We start from the raw sequence: 12981 nt of genomic DNA on the forward strand, positions 1-12981 counted from the left end.
GCCAACGCTATCAGAATTGCGCGTTGCTGCTGGTGATCGTTTAGCATACCGCTCCTTACGACATGGTTGGCGTTCATCTCGGTTGTAGTCCCAAGTAAATAAGCTTCCGCCTACCTTCAATTTGTCATAAACTAGCGATACCTTCTTTCAGCTGCCCCTGTCCGCAGCTGCGCTGTCCCACAACTTTTTTCGCACCGCGACCATCTCCTTCGAATAATCATTGCTCACACTAATTGAAGTTCCTTTTAGTTTGCTGCAGTTTCGGAGTATAGCATCTTTTTCTTTGAAATCGTAGAACCTCATTATGACTGGTCTAATATGCCTCGGCCGTTGCTTGCCCAATCTATGAATTCTTTCTATTGTTTTAACATGGACGTTCAGTTTTTTGCCAAATATATTGTCGACTACAGAAACTTTCAGGTCTGACTCCGATTCCGAGCTGCCTTCCTTTACGCCAAAAACCAAGAGGTTATTGCGTCTACTTCTGTTTTCAAGTTCACTTAGCCTTTCTGCCTGTGCTTTTACAGTATGTTCCAGAACTTCAATTTTTGCGTTCAGTTCTTGGACTGAAGCAACTAAGCCAGCCAATCCATCGGTATTTGTCTGTATCTGGGCTAATTGATCAAGAATGCCAGTCACCCGACGGTCAAATGCTGCCTGATTTTCCAAAATACTCTGTAGCTGCTGAGCCACAGTAGGGCCGGGGTTTTCTTCGACATCCCCCGCCATAAACAACCGCAGCAACACAGACCAGCAATCAACAAGAATCAAGAAACATCTATGATGGCACGGCAGGACAATCAAAAATCTATTATTACTACGGTAAGTGACAACAGTAGTTTGAAAACCAACCTGGAAGACGAACGGCGGCAGTTTAGGCATTTCGTTCGCATGGACGTTGCCATGCCCTCTGAGGAGTTGCCTGATGTGCTGCTCTTTAAGTAGCTGCGCTGCCGGTGACGTCTCTGAGGCCGATGCTCCGTTGATCCACGGCGCATCTTCCAAAACCAGGTTGAGATGAGGAAGCAGGAAAGGCGTCCCATCAGATCCGCTTGTCGCGATCGCTGTCAAAATCCACGGCACAACCTGGAAGACGAACGGCGGCAGTTTAGGCATTGCGTTCGCATGGACGTTGCCGTGCCTTCTGAGGTGTTGCCTGGTGTGCTGCTCTTTAAGTAGCTGCGCTGCCGGTGACGTCACGGAGGCCGATGCTCCGTTGATCCACGGCGCATCTTCCAAAAGCAGGTTGAGATGAGGAAGCAGGAAAGGCGTCCCATCAGATCCGCTTGTCGCGATCGCTGTCAAAATCCACGGCACAACCTGGAAGACGAACGGCGGCAGTTTAGGCATTTCGTTCGCATGGACGTTGCCGTGCCCTCTGAGGAGTTGCCTGGTGTGCTGCTCTTTAAGTAGCTGCACTGCCGGTGACGTCACGGAGGCCGATGCTCCGTTGATCCACGGCGCATCTTCCAAAACCAGGTTGAGATGAGGAAGCAGGAAAGGCGTCCCATCAGATCCGCTTGTCGCGATCGCTGTCAAAATCCACTGCGCAACCTGGAAGACGAACGGCGGCAGTTTAGGCATTTCGTTCGCATGGACGTTGCCGTGCCCTCTAAATATGTAGGTATATATGTTGCTCTAGGTGGAGCCTCTTCTGTGAGTGCAGATTGAAAGCAGGGATATGACGCGTGACTTTCCCGCAACGATGCGTTCGTACGCCTGCGCGATGTAGGAAACGGGGTGAGCCAACGCTTCCGCGAGCAGATGACACTCCGCCGGCGCTCCGGTTTCCCATAATGCTTTGCAGCCACCGTAGCAGGGCACGCGTCAATTTCTGAAAAGGTACATGACCAGCAGTTATCTTGTGCTCTCACATTGTATCCTGCCCACATCCCCTTCTTCTTGAAAAATTAGAGGCCAATCAGCTTAATCTTCATCGTCAACAAGCTATTCACAATAATAATTGATAATGAAGTTAAGGTGTTTATTTACAGTTGTGTAAATATGGTAATTTCATCACACTCACACTGTTTACACAATCAACTAGGGGACATCAAAACGTCCACTAGTTTTTTTTCAGCCTGTTAGGCAATTCACACAAGTATCACTGCCTCTAAACAATATGAAAACAGACTGTAACTCTACATCTCCAGAACAATACGAAAAATTACTAACGGAAGGAGGCGGAAGCTGGCACTCCAGTATATGTGGAACATCAAACGAAATTGGTTTGATTAAAAGCTGCTGGCAGTGGAAGTACATATTGCCTGTAGTTATAACACATATCCCTAAAACTAAAAATTAGCACCCGTCACGCATCTTCACATTGCAAGAACAAGTTTCGCTGGGTGCACTGTATTCTATGCTGTGATTGATCATGGGGACAAATTTCGTTCTAAAATACTTCGACACATGAGGGATATAACCAAAATGGGAAAAGAAACGCTCTCTCAAGTTCTCTGGCATATGAACGCAAGCCTGTGCCAGTCCAAGGAAGCATTTTTGAGAGCATCTCCTATAACTACTTTCCACATCCTTCTTGGCAGATAGCAGACTAGGCGAAAGCTCTGTCTGCATAGAGAGAGTCCGGCAGGCTCGGTGCATTATGCACCGTTCAGCGATTTGAACTGGCACATACAGAGTGGGCTTGGCAGCACCACGTACGAACAGATGCTCATGAACTTCTACTTCACCCAGATTACCCTGCTGGGGGGGGGGGGGGATTTCATCGTGGGACGACTGGCTGACAGCCTTTTATCGCAAGCAACTTTCATCGTGCTTGCGTCGGAGTGTTTCTTCGATGGAGCAGCAGGCTGCGCCTCAAGTGCTGTTTCGCCCCAATCTTGCCACCAATGTGACGTCAGCGGACACTTCCCGGATTTGGCATAAAACCCGGACTCAGATTCTGCAGCCTTTCAGTGGGCTTGGCAGCAGTGCGTACGGATGGATGCTCGTGAACTTCTTCTACTTCACCCAGGTTGGTGACAAATATTCTGGGTAATCAATTAAGGACGATTTACTTTCCTTGATCGTGTTGCCGGGCCAACAGAGACTGCTTGCTTTGTTGTGTGATTGCTTGCATGTTATCAAATTGTTGTTGTTAACATCTGGAGACGCAGAGCTAAACCCCTGACCAACCCCGAATTCGGAATCTGAAGCTACCGTAAATGGCTAAATTCTGAAGAAAATAATAAAAGATAAAAAAACTAATAAGACGCTCTTCGCGCTTTCTTCCAATCTAAAATAAGTTGAATTACCTAAACTTGATGTACAGGAAAGGATAACTTCAATGCAAAAGAAGCTTGCTCGTTCTAAAAAATGTAAGAATAGGCTGGCCGAGCACGAGGTACTCTACAAGGGGACAAAAAACTGGTAGAAGAGCTGTCAGCTAAGGTCGAGGACCTAGAAAATCGCAGTCTAAGAAATTTAATTTTTGGCTTAAATAAAGAACCAAACGAAGACAACAAATCCCTCCGAAACAGAGTTGAGCAAGAGGTATTTAAAGAGTTACTTATGGTTGAAATTAGGTCGATCGAGCGGATTCACAGGTTAGGTTCCAAACAAGCTGAGAAACACCGACAGGATATACTGCGGATTTTTGATTTTTCCGAGAACAGGAAAATAACGGTATTATGCCCTAAGCTGAAAGGAACGGATATTTCAGTATGGGAGGACTTCTCAAAGAGGCTACGTGAGTTGCGCGGTAGACTGTGGCATTCTGCAGCTAACAAAAACGCTAATGGGTGAAGGTTTCACTCTCTTTTGATAAATAGAAGGTGGAATGCAAAGTATACACTAGGGACCAGCTTATACACTAGGGAGCAGCAAAGTATACACTAGGGACTGCGGGTAGAAGTCAAGCGGCCTGCTATGCAGGTGCGGATTGAACCTGATTCTGCTGTGCCTGTTCGTGTGAACACGCGTAGGCGCGATAAAAAATGACAGTCTGTAACCAGAGTGCTAAAAGTTCTTTTGCTCAGTGCGCGCAGCATAGTGAATAATTCTGGTTTAGTCGAAGGCCTAATATCCTGTTCTCATCTCACGCCTTAGTAGTAAGAGAAACATGATTGCATGCAGATGTGCACGATTTGGAAATCGTACCCTCTACATATAAGCATTTTCGTAAAGATAGGGAATCACGAGAAGGGGGGGGTAGCTATCGCCATCAAAAACAACATTGGCTTCATTATACTGGGTGGAATTAGTGACTACGAAAGTGTAGGGGGGCAAACTTAACTTTCTTCGCAAAACTATTGCTATGGGCGGCGTATAAAGGCCACCTAATGCTTCCACAAATATTAAGAAGCCATGTGCGACTTCCTTGCAGAAAATACCAATTCACGATCGAATACTATAGTTACAGGAGAATTCAACTTACCAGGTGGTTTGACTGGTTTGACTTATCCCGTGATAGCAAAGAGTCCAAAAGTGCGGACTTACTGCTCACGACTGCGTTTAACTTTTCTTTACGCCAACTAGTTTCCGAAGCTACTAGGGTTGTTGACTCGTCCTCATCACTCCTTGATTTGGCCTTTGTTAGTAGCTTTCTTCAAGGCTCATCCGTTAGGGTTGAAAAGGGGATATCTTATCACAAGTTGATTGCTTTGTCTTGTCCTATCTCGTGTACACGTTACTTTACTAAGCCGTCAGAAATTCTCTTCAGAGACTACACTCATGCGGACGACAATGCTGTCCTAAAATATTTGGAATCGCGCTTCGTTAGTTTGAGCCTAAATGCGGATATAAAAATGTGGTCAAATCTCGAATAAATTGTTTTTTATTGCAAGCGAGAGTATGTACCATTAAAAAGAAAACGTACTAATAGACAGCACCCTTGATTCTCGCGCGAAACGATTCATTTAAAACGAAAATTGGGCGACGTCGCCAACGTGGTAACAGAAGCGACCCACAAAGCCAAATTCTAATCTGAAGAAAAAAGCGCTATTAGCAAAAGAGCATTTCTTTTCTGTTACTCTGCAGTCATTCATGAACGACGAACCCCAAAGTTTCGGCGCTATCTCTCGAAAGATAAAGAAGGCATTTCGAAGATAAATGTTTCAGGCGAAAGTATTGTTGACGCGACTACCGTTTCGAACAAATTTAATGCCTTTTTTCAGTCTGTGCTCACGAGGACAGCTTCGCACGCAGCGCTTCCGTCATACATTTTTGATTGTCCTTTGCCTGAAGTAGAAATAACAGAGGATGGTGTCCTCAGCCTTTTGCATAAAGTAGACGTGAATAAATCAGCTGGCCCCGATCAACTGTCAAATATTTTTTAAGTAGATATGCTGCAAGGGTAGCTAAATATCTGCATCAAATATACGTTATGTCCCTACACACTCCGACTATTTCTGATGATTGGCGCTCGGAAAAAACTATTCCCGTGCATAAATCTGGCTTTTCTCTAGAACTTAGCAACTACAGCTCAGTTTCCTTTACGAGTACTTGTTGCAAACTTTTCGAGCATATTATTTATAAGGCCATCATTACCTAACTCTAATATAACGATTTGTTTTATTCCGAACAGCATGGTTTTAGATCTCGTTTGTCAACTGTTACCCAACTATCTGAAATAACTGATGACGTAATTTATACATTAAATACCAATGGTCAAACCGACGCTATATTTCAATATTCGTCAAACGCGTTCCATGTCGTCCCCTATCCCAATCTGATTACAAATCTTCTCTCAATTAGCGTTGAACGAAAAGTAGTCGCATGAATAGTATGTTACTTAAACACAGATTACAGTGTGTCGCCATTAATGAGTGTATCTGCGAAGAGTTAGATGCGTGCTCTGGAGTCCCAGAGGGCACTGTACTGAGCGCTCTACTTTTTTAGTATATATAATTGATATTTATATAACTGTGGAACCCCCTACCCATAATAAATTATTTGCCGACGACTGCGTGGTATACACAGCTATTAAAAGCCAAGATCACCAAACAAATAAACAATGCCTTGCAATAATTTGAGGCATCGTGTACTGAGTGGGGTATCATTTGAGGCATGGTGTACTCAGTGGGGTTTAAAAATGAATGTTACTAAAACAACTTCTATTACATTCAGGAACAAAAAGAGGCCTCTCGGCTTTACTTATTCTTTAAGTAATGCTACGATCAACAGATCCGATAAAGTGAAATAGTTAGGCGTCAGACTTACAAGCAACTTCAGTTGGAAAACACAGGTTGATAACATTTGTCAGGGTGCACTTAAGAAATTGGCATTTCGGAAAAGAAAGTTGCGCATTTCTCCTGCTGTGAAATCAAACGCTTATAAGGTACTAGTACTACCTAAGTTGGAGTACTGAGATGTCATTTGGAGTCCTTATTAACAATACTTAATAAGTAAAATTGAAAGAGTGCAAAGTTTAGCTTTGCGCTTCATTTATTCTGTTTATTTGTGTCGCTCGAGTGTAACCACTTCACGTAATAGGGCATATCTTCAAACACTCGAGCAGCGTAGGGTCTTATATAGAGTAAAATTCCTCTATGAGTTTTACTACAGTCACTTCAATATGTCGCTGAAACACTACATCCAAGAGACTTTCAAACAATCGGCGAGAATTCAACATGGTAGGACTACTAGGTAATCGATTAGCTACAATAATTTGCCCAAGTTTTCTTTGTTTCCTCGAGCAATGTTTTATTGAAATGTGTTACCTGAACAGATGGTCAACTCTGGGTCATAAAAAGTGTTTTCTCAGCGTATTTGTAATATAAGCTTTAGGTAAAGTGTCGTTTCAAAAATATAACATATCATTATTGTGTTCTTTTACCGTATGCATGCCGTATCGTGTCATTACATGCAATTTTGTAATCCTATTTACGCCTCCCCTTATGTGTGTTGTACATTTTGAAATTACGTCAAGTAACACTGATATAGTGTCAAGTTGTATGTCGAATTTCCGTCAATCTATTTCTTTGTTTTCACTCCTTCATGGGCCTGAGAACATCCTCCGTATCTGTAAATAAATAAGAAAATACTTATTTGAAGATACAAGCTGCAGTACCCTGTGAATTCCGTCTTCCACAGGGAATGTCAACGTACTCCATTAAGGGCCAAACAATCCGGTTGCTTTCGAAAGGTGCAATGATTGGTGTATGTTGAACTTCATGGCGTTTTCTTCATAGAGCTTGGCCACTTGTTGAACAAATAACGACCGAAACTTTTCAGGAGAACGAATTTCGGCTTCTAAAACAACGTCCTTAAGCAAAGCAAACACAGCCTTAACAAGAAGCGTAAAATATGAGCGATAAACTCTTGGCAGTATGTCAGCAACACAAGGCAGACTTTGAAATAAAAGCCAACAAGGCCACTCTTCGACCTTCCAAAATGCACGATCGGACAAGGGTCGCCTAGACCTTGAAAAGATGAAGGGTGGCTTTATACAGCGCAACCTTGAATCTATCAGCTTCAAGTTTCTCCCAATATAGCAAGAATCATTGGTATCCAATAGCCAAATTTCGGTTACTTGCTTCGTGACCGCTTCCAACACGCCATGCATGTAGTCAGGAGGAAGGACCCAAGGTCAAAGCTTTGCAGCTTGACAAGTGTTGATGGTCTCTTGATGCCGAAAACTGCTTCTTTTTGGCGGACTGCTTGCACCATGGCTTTTAGCACACCACTGTGTGTCCTGTCAGCCACAAGGTTGGAGAATTTATACTTCAGGGTACCTGCGAGCAAAATGTTTACTCCCTTTATCAAACCGATTCTTGTAGTCATAAGCTCTTGCTGGCCCACGAAAATGTGCTTCCTCCACAACGACTTCCCTGAGAGCAATGAAAGCTGATATCAAAGGTCATGCTTATTACATACTGTAATGACTGGTTTCAGCAGTTGAAAAAAGTCATGGTTGCCACACGTACTTTTTCTTTTTTTAATTTCAATTTCTTTATTTCAGACTTCTAAACTTGAGAAATATGATATGAAATATGAGAGGCGACAAGAGACTCGTATGTCTCCTGACGAGGTCAAGTGAATCTGTCGTTATCCAGGTGTTTTCGCTACCATCCTGTATCTAAGAAGGATTTTATCATGCAAGTAAGAAAAATATAGCACATCTTAGTCACGATACTTTTATTCATAGTACTACGCTGCCAGAAGCATGAAGATTTTTCTTTTGTGGTTTGAACTATTTCAAACAATGTAACACAGTAGTAGCTCTGTAGTTTTGCCGCTAAAAAGTGACGTTGTGAGTTTAAAAGAACGGACAAGTGATTGCTGTGGCACCTGCTTTCTAGATTTCAGCAAAAAGCCTACTATTTAGAGTATCAAATCATGTAATGGTAACGCAAAAATGTACTCAAACATTTATGAGGACTACAGCGGGCAGTGATCACAATGGCACTGTGGAATCAAGAAAGTGAGACTTGGCAACAGCGTATCCAAGCGTTCTCTTCTGCAACTAATAAAGCAGTCTTCTTGTGTCCACCACATTATGCAAATGCACTCTACAGATGCTCGGTACAAAGATTATTCAATCTTCAGTGTCACTGAAGTCGTACATACACTTGCAGGTGAGTGACACTTGCAGGTGAGCAAGTTGCAGGTGAGCGAGTTCAATACCACCCACAAAGCAGTATTTGAAGGAAGCCCACGTGTACGATCATAATGCTTTGTTCATCAAGCCTGTTTGGCTACAGTTTGTGTTCATGTGCTGTGGTTCACTGCGCGTGAGTGGGTCACAGCTTAACACAGGTTTTTGGTGGTACTAGTAGCTGCAAAGACCATGCCACTTGTTATTTCACTATAAGACAGCCGACAGAACAGCAATTGGAGTGCCTTCAAGCAGGAGCAAGAATGTGTAACCAGCCAGCTTAATGTACCAATCTTGTGCCTTTGATGTGCAATTTAAAAATAGAGTTTATATTCGAACTACAAATATAGCATTCTGTCTTTGCAATCCCCTCAGGACCTAACTGCAACTTCTGGCCAGTTGTGAGCCCCTTTCAGTTGAGATATTCACTTTCAAATACAAAAGATCTGTTTTTTGTATTTTCGTATTGGCTCCTCTACTCTCATTAACTAAATATAGCTGCACAATCATGTACACGGCCTTTAGTGTACTATTTCACTTTTAATTTCAAATAAAATACCTTGGAGGGTAATTATAAGTCATATTCTTTTTAATCCATTATTTACGAGATAGATTACATTCTGAGCCACCAGATATGTTACGTTAGGGCAAGAATCATTTCTTACTCAGCACGTTACTCTTTTTCCAAACAACCTTAACGACTGTTAGCCAGAGAAAGGATAAAGAAATGATGATGCTGCAAGAAAGTACTTTCATGGTCCCATTCCACTGTCACTATTTTATGTCGCAGTTGGTAACAAGAAACAAACATCTTTTGCCAGCGAATGTAGGCTGTAGAAAACAAATAAACGCATGTTTAAGAAGGGTGAGAGCACACTGAATGCGAATACACAAAGAAAGGACACACACACATCTTTTTTTGTGTATTCTTTCTTCATTTCATTTTTTCTTTCTTTCGTTCGTTTTTTTCTTTATTTCATTCTTTCTTTTACTAGTTCTTTCTTTTTTTCTTTCGTTCTTTTTTCTTTGCGTATTTGTATTCAGTGCGCTCTTACCCTTCAAAACATGAAATACCAATATGCCCACTTTTCCACCTTGGTGAATAAATGCACGCAGGCAACCACTACCAAAAAAAAAGCTGAAACGATGAACGGCTGTCAGTCTAGTTACTTCACAGATCGATAAATATGTTTACATGGTCTCCACCGTTTCCTAAAAGAATAAAGCAGCAAGCTCTGAGGCAATGCAGCTGCGATAGAAAAACAGTTTTGAAACACTAATGACACTGACGCATCTACTTTGTGGTTTTTAATAAATGCCAAAAATGAAACTGCCATCCATTTTTAAATAATGAATATTCCCTGAATATTTGAAAACATTTTATTTAAAAAGCAACCAGTTCATTTTAACTAGTTTACTAATTATTTTAGTCGCACTTATATTTACACCCCAAAAAGAAAAACGTTTTGTTGGTTGGCCATTTGTATGTTTTTGTGGGAATTAAATGGACGAACACAACTGCCCAAACTAGTTTAATGTTCATTGTAACCTGGCATTGTTAGCTTACGATTTTTGCATCGTGATGTCCTCGCATTGTTTCCCACATTGAACCACTGCTATAAGAGGCTGAACCATTCAGTATCACGTCGGTCTGTGTACTGTCAACTCACCACTCGTAGTCACCGCATGTAACATAGGTGGTGTAACAATTTTCTGTAGTAATCATTAAGGTAATTAAATGCCCAAAAGATGAAAATATTTTAAAGTTTTGTTGGTGGTTTCGCAAGCAGTTGTGTAAGAAAACTTAATAAATGTGATAGCTATCATTTAGAGTACCTTGAGAAACACACTCATATCACGAATATTTTTAGCATACCATCAACGCAATTGAAAAAGGTGACACACTTTTACAAGCTTATAAAATGTTTCATACAGTCGGACACTTACCATCAATCATTTGGCCTTGCTGCAAGTACCAGCAACATCCAAAGTATTCATTGAACTGTTTGCAGTTTAAGATGGCTGCCCTTGCTGTAGAGTCTACACAACAGGTAGGCATGTACCACCGATCTTATGGTTTTTCCAGCATGCAACCACACTAATGTTCCTACGCTGTTGATTTCAGAGACAAACTGTGCCATGAAGACATCCATGCGTGGATGTTCTCTTGCAAACCACAGCTCTGCAGTCAACACATTTTGCCACCGAATCAAAACAGACAGTTCATTGATAACCACTTGAATTGTCCAGATTGTGCTTTTGCTGGAGTAAAACACAGGTGCCCCATCGCAGTTGAACGATAGTTTGATGTGACTCAACCCCACTTTCATTTGTTTTCTTATGCTACGGTAAACACTTCCATCTGTTTTGTCCAGAAACGCTCCTGGCACCTGGGATCCGGATTATAATTTCAGCAAACCATCATGAAGAGCTCCACAAACTTGTTTGAGAAACTCAAGCAACTTCTGCTTCAGCTTGAACAATAAAAAAAGCTCCTAAAGCTCATCAGTTCTCGAAGCTTTTTTTCTGAATTACATGTGGCACAAATCACACTGAACTTGGTTTTGGCATCACAGGATAAGCCGAGGTACTCATGGCAGTTTTGGCAAAATAAGTGCACCTTTAACGCTTCTTTTTTGCTTCCCCATATCTTTCTCAGTGCGTAGGTAGTAGAGGGGACAACATTTATCCCAAAGAGAGCATTGATGAGAGCTAGTAGTCCTTGCACTCGGGACCATGTGAGGCCTGCTCTAACTATATATGCAAGTACAAGCACGAAAAATTGTGCTTTGGTCGTTGCCTGAAAAGGGAGTGTTTCCTGACCTAGATTTTCAAAAAATGTTAGCGAAATCAGACATCCTTATTACCTTCTCTTCTACTTCTATCAGCATCATGCAGCTGTGCATTGCCTTCATCACCACTGTTGATTCCATCTGGTTCTTCAACATGATCGCCATTACGAATGAACTCGACAGAAAAACAACCCTCATTATCATTGGAGCATGGCATATCTTCAGTACTAAACACATCTTGCACACTAGCACCTTCGCTCATATCATCTCTATCTTCCACTTCAAAACACATGCCATCTGCAGATAAATCTTCCCCAGTACGTACTTCTGACGTGCTACAGCTAGCTCTGCTTGAATTATCAGTGCTGTGGTCTCGGGCATTCACGGCCGACAGAGGTGCCATCATCGGGAAGGCTGAGCGGGTTGGTTGGTGTGCTCTGAAGCAAGATGTAGAAAATAAAGGTGAATTATTATCGTGCGCTGCTTATTTACAATTTATTATCAAACAATGCTGATAAAGACTAGGTAATGTGTGTGCAAGTGTGTGTGTGTGTGTGTGTGCGTGCATGCATATATACAGAGAGTGTGAGAAATATAGGTTAGGGGGGGGGGTTGCTAGCTTTGGGTTTTAACCATTAAAGAAAAACGCCTGTGTTAAATACATATTTTCCGTAAAACACCACTAGCCATCACAATTTTGGAGAGGAGGCCAAACCCATAGCCAGGGCCACCTCTGGTTTTGTACTTCGGGACACATGCCTGTAAGATTCGTCCCTTTGTTTTCCTCGGGCATTCCCCCTGGGTGCGTTTGAGCCAATAATGCACTAGGCCATGCACTAGGCACCCTATCGCAAAAACCAGTCCATACCTGATTACTGGACCAGTGTCCAGTGTGGCGCTGACTTTGGGACAGTGCCACGCTGCACGAGGCACGCTGGCGCTGCACACTGGTACACCCATTAGCGGCAAAAATCTTGCTTTTAAATTGTGTTTAAAAGTTCTGGACATGCGCACATCGTAATTGAGGCTGAAACACCCACGCAGTGAAAAAAAGACAAAATAACAATAAAAAACTAAGTCAGCTGGAGTTGAACCTATAACCTTACGTTTTACGTATTCAAAGACAGGCACGCTACCCCACTACTCCACGCCTCAAACAAGTGAATGGCTTTATTTTCTTCGTCTAAAAGTATTTCAGGTATCAAATAATTTGAATTTGTCGCTTAGGTACGCAATGTTTCGTCTCTTCGTGCTCGTGAGAAACTTGCGGTTGTGAGCTCATTCTTTGATGGTTGCCAGGGATCAGATCCATCTGGCATGTTTTGCCGCAAAGCTTGTTAGCGTAGATGCAGATGAGTTACGGCAGGCTTAGTGACTCGCTATGTGGTTCGTCATACCCATGTGTAAAACAGCGTTCATCTGAAATGCTCACTGAGCCCTATACAATTCGCCCCTGATAGTTTGGCCGTATTTTCCGTTCGCCGTTTACATTCCGCGAATGACAGCCGCAGCAGTTCACTCTAGCCGAAACGACACCTAGGCTTAGGAGCGTACTTCTTGTGCCACGGTTGCTGTGAAGATCGTAAATATTCAGTTAGAGAGAGTCTAATAATCGTGACAATGTAGTTTTCATCATAACTGACCCATAAA

At 42.4% G+C, this 12981-nt stretch overlaps 2 long non-coding RNA genes across 2 annotated transcripts; one reads left to right on the forward strand and one right to left on the reverse strand.

Moving 5' to 3' along the window:
* Positions 1-7361: 7361 nt before the first annotated feature.
* LOC142784040 (uncharacterized) lies at positions 7362-12187 on the reverse strand. Its single transcript, XR_012888574.1, has 2 exons — positions 11657-12187; positions 7362-7676 (listed from the first exon to the last, which is right to left on the reverse strand). It is a non-coding gene; the product is annotated as an uncharacterized LOC142784040 (long non-coding RNA).
* Positions 7689-11044, forward strand: LOC142784041 (uncharacterized). Its single transcript, XR_012888575.1, has 2 exons — positions 7689-8043; positions 10915-11044. It is a non-coding gene; the product is annotated as an uncharacterized LOC142784041 (long non-coding RNA).
* Positions 12188-12981: the final 794 nt, after the last annotated feature.

The sequence above is a fragment of the Rhipicephalus microplus genome, unplaced genomic scaffold, assembly GCF_043290135.1.
Source record: "Rhipicephalus microplus isolate Deutch F79 unplaced genomic scaffold, USDA_Rmic scaffold_13, whole genome shotgun sequence".
Classification (NCBI taxonomy): Eukaryota; Metazoa; Arthropoda; class Arachnida; order Ixodida; family Ixodidae; genus Rhipicephalus; species Rhipicephalus microplus.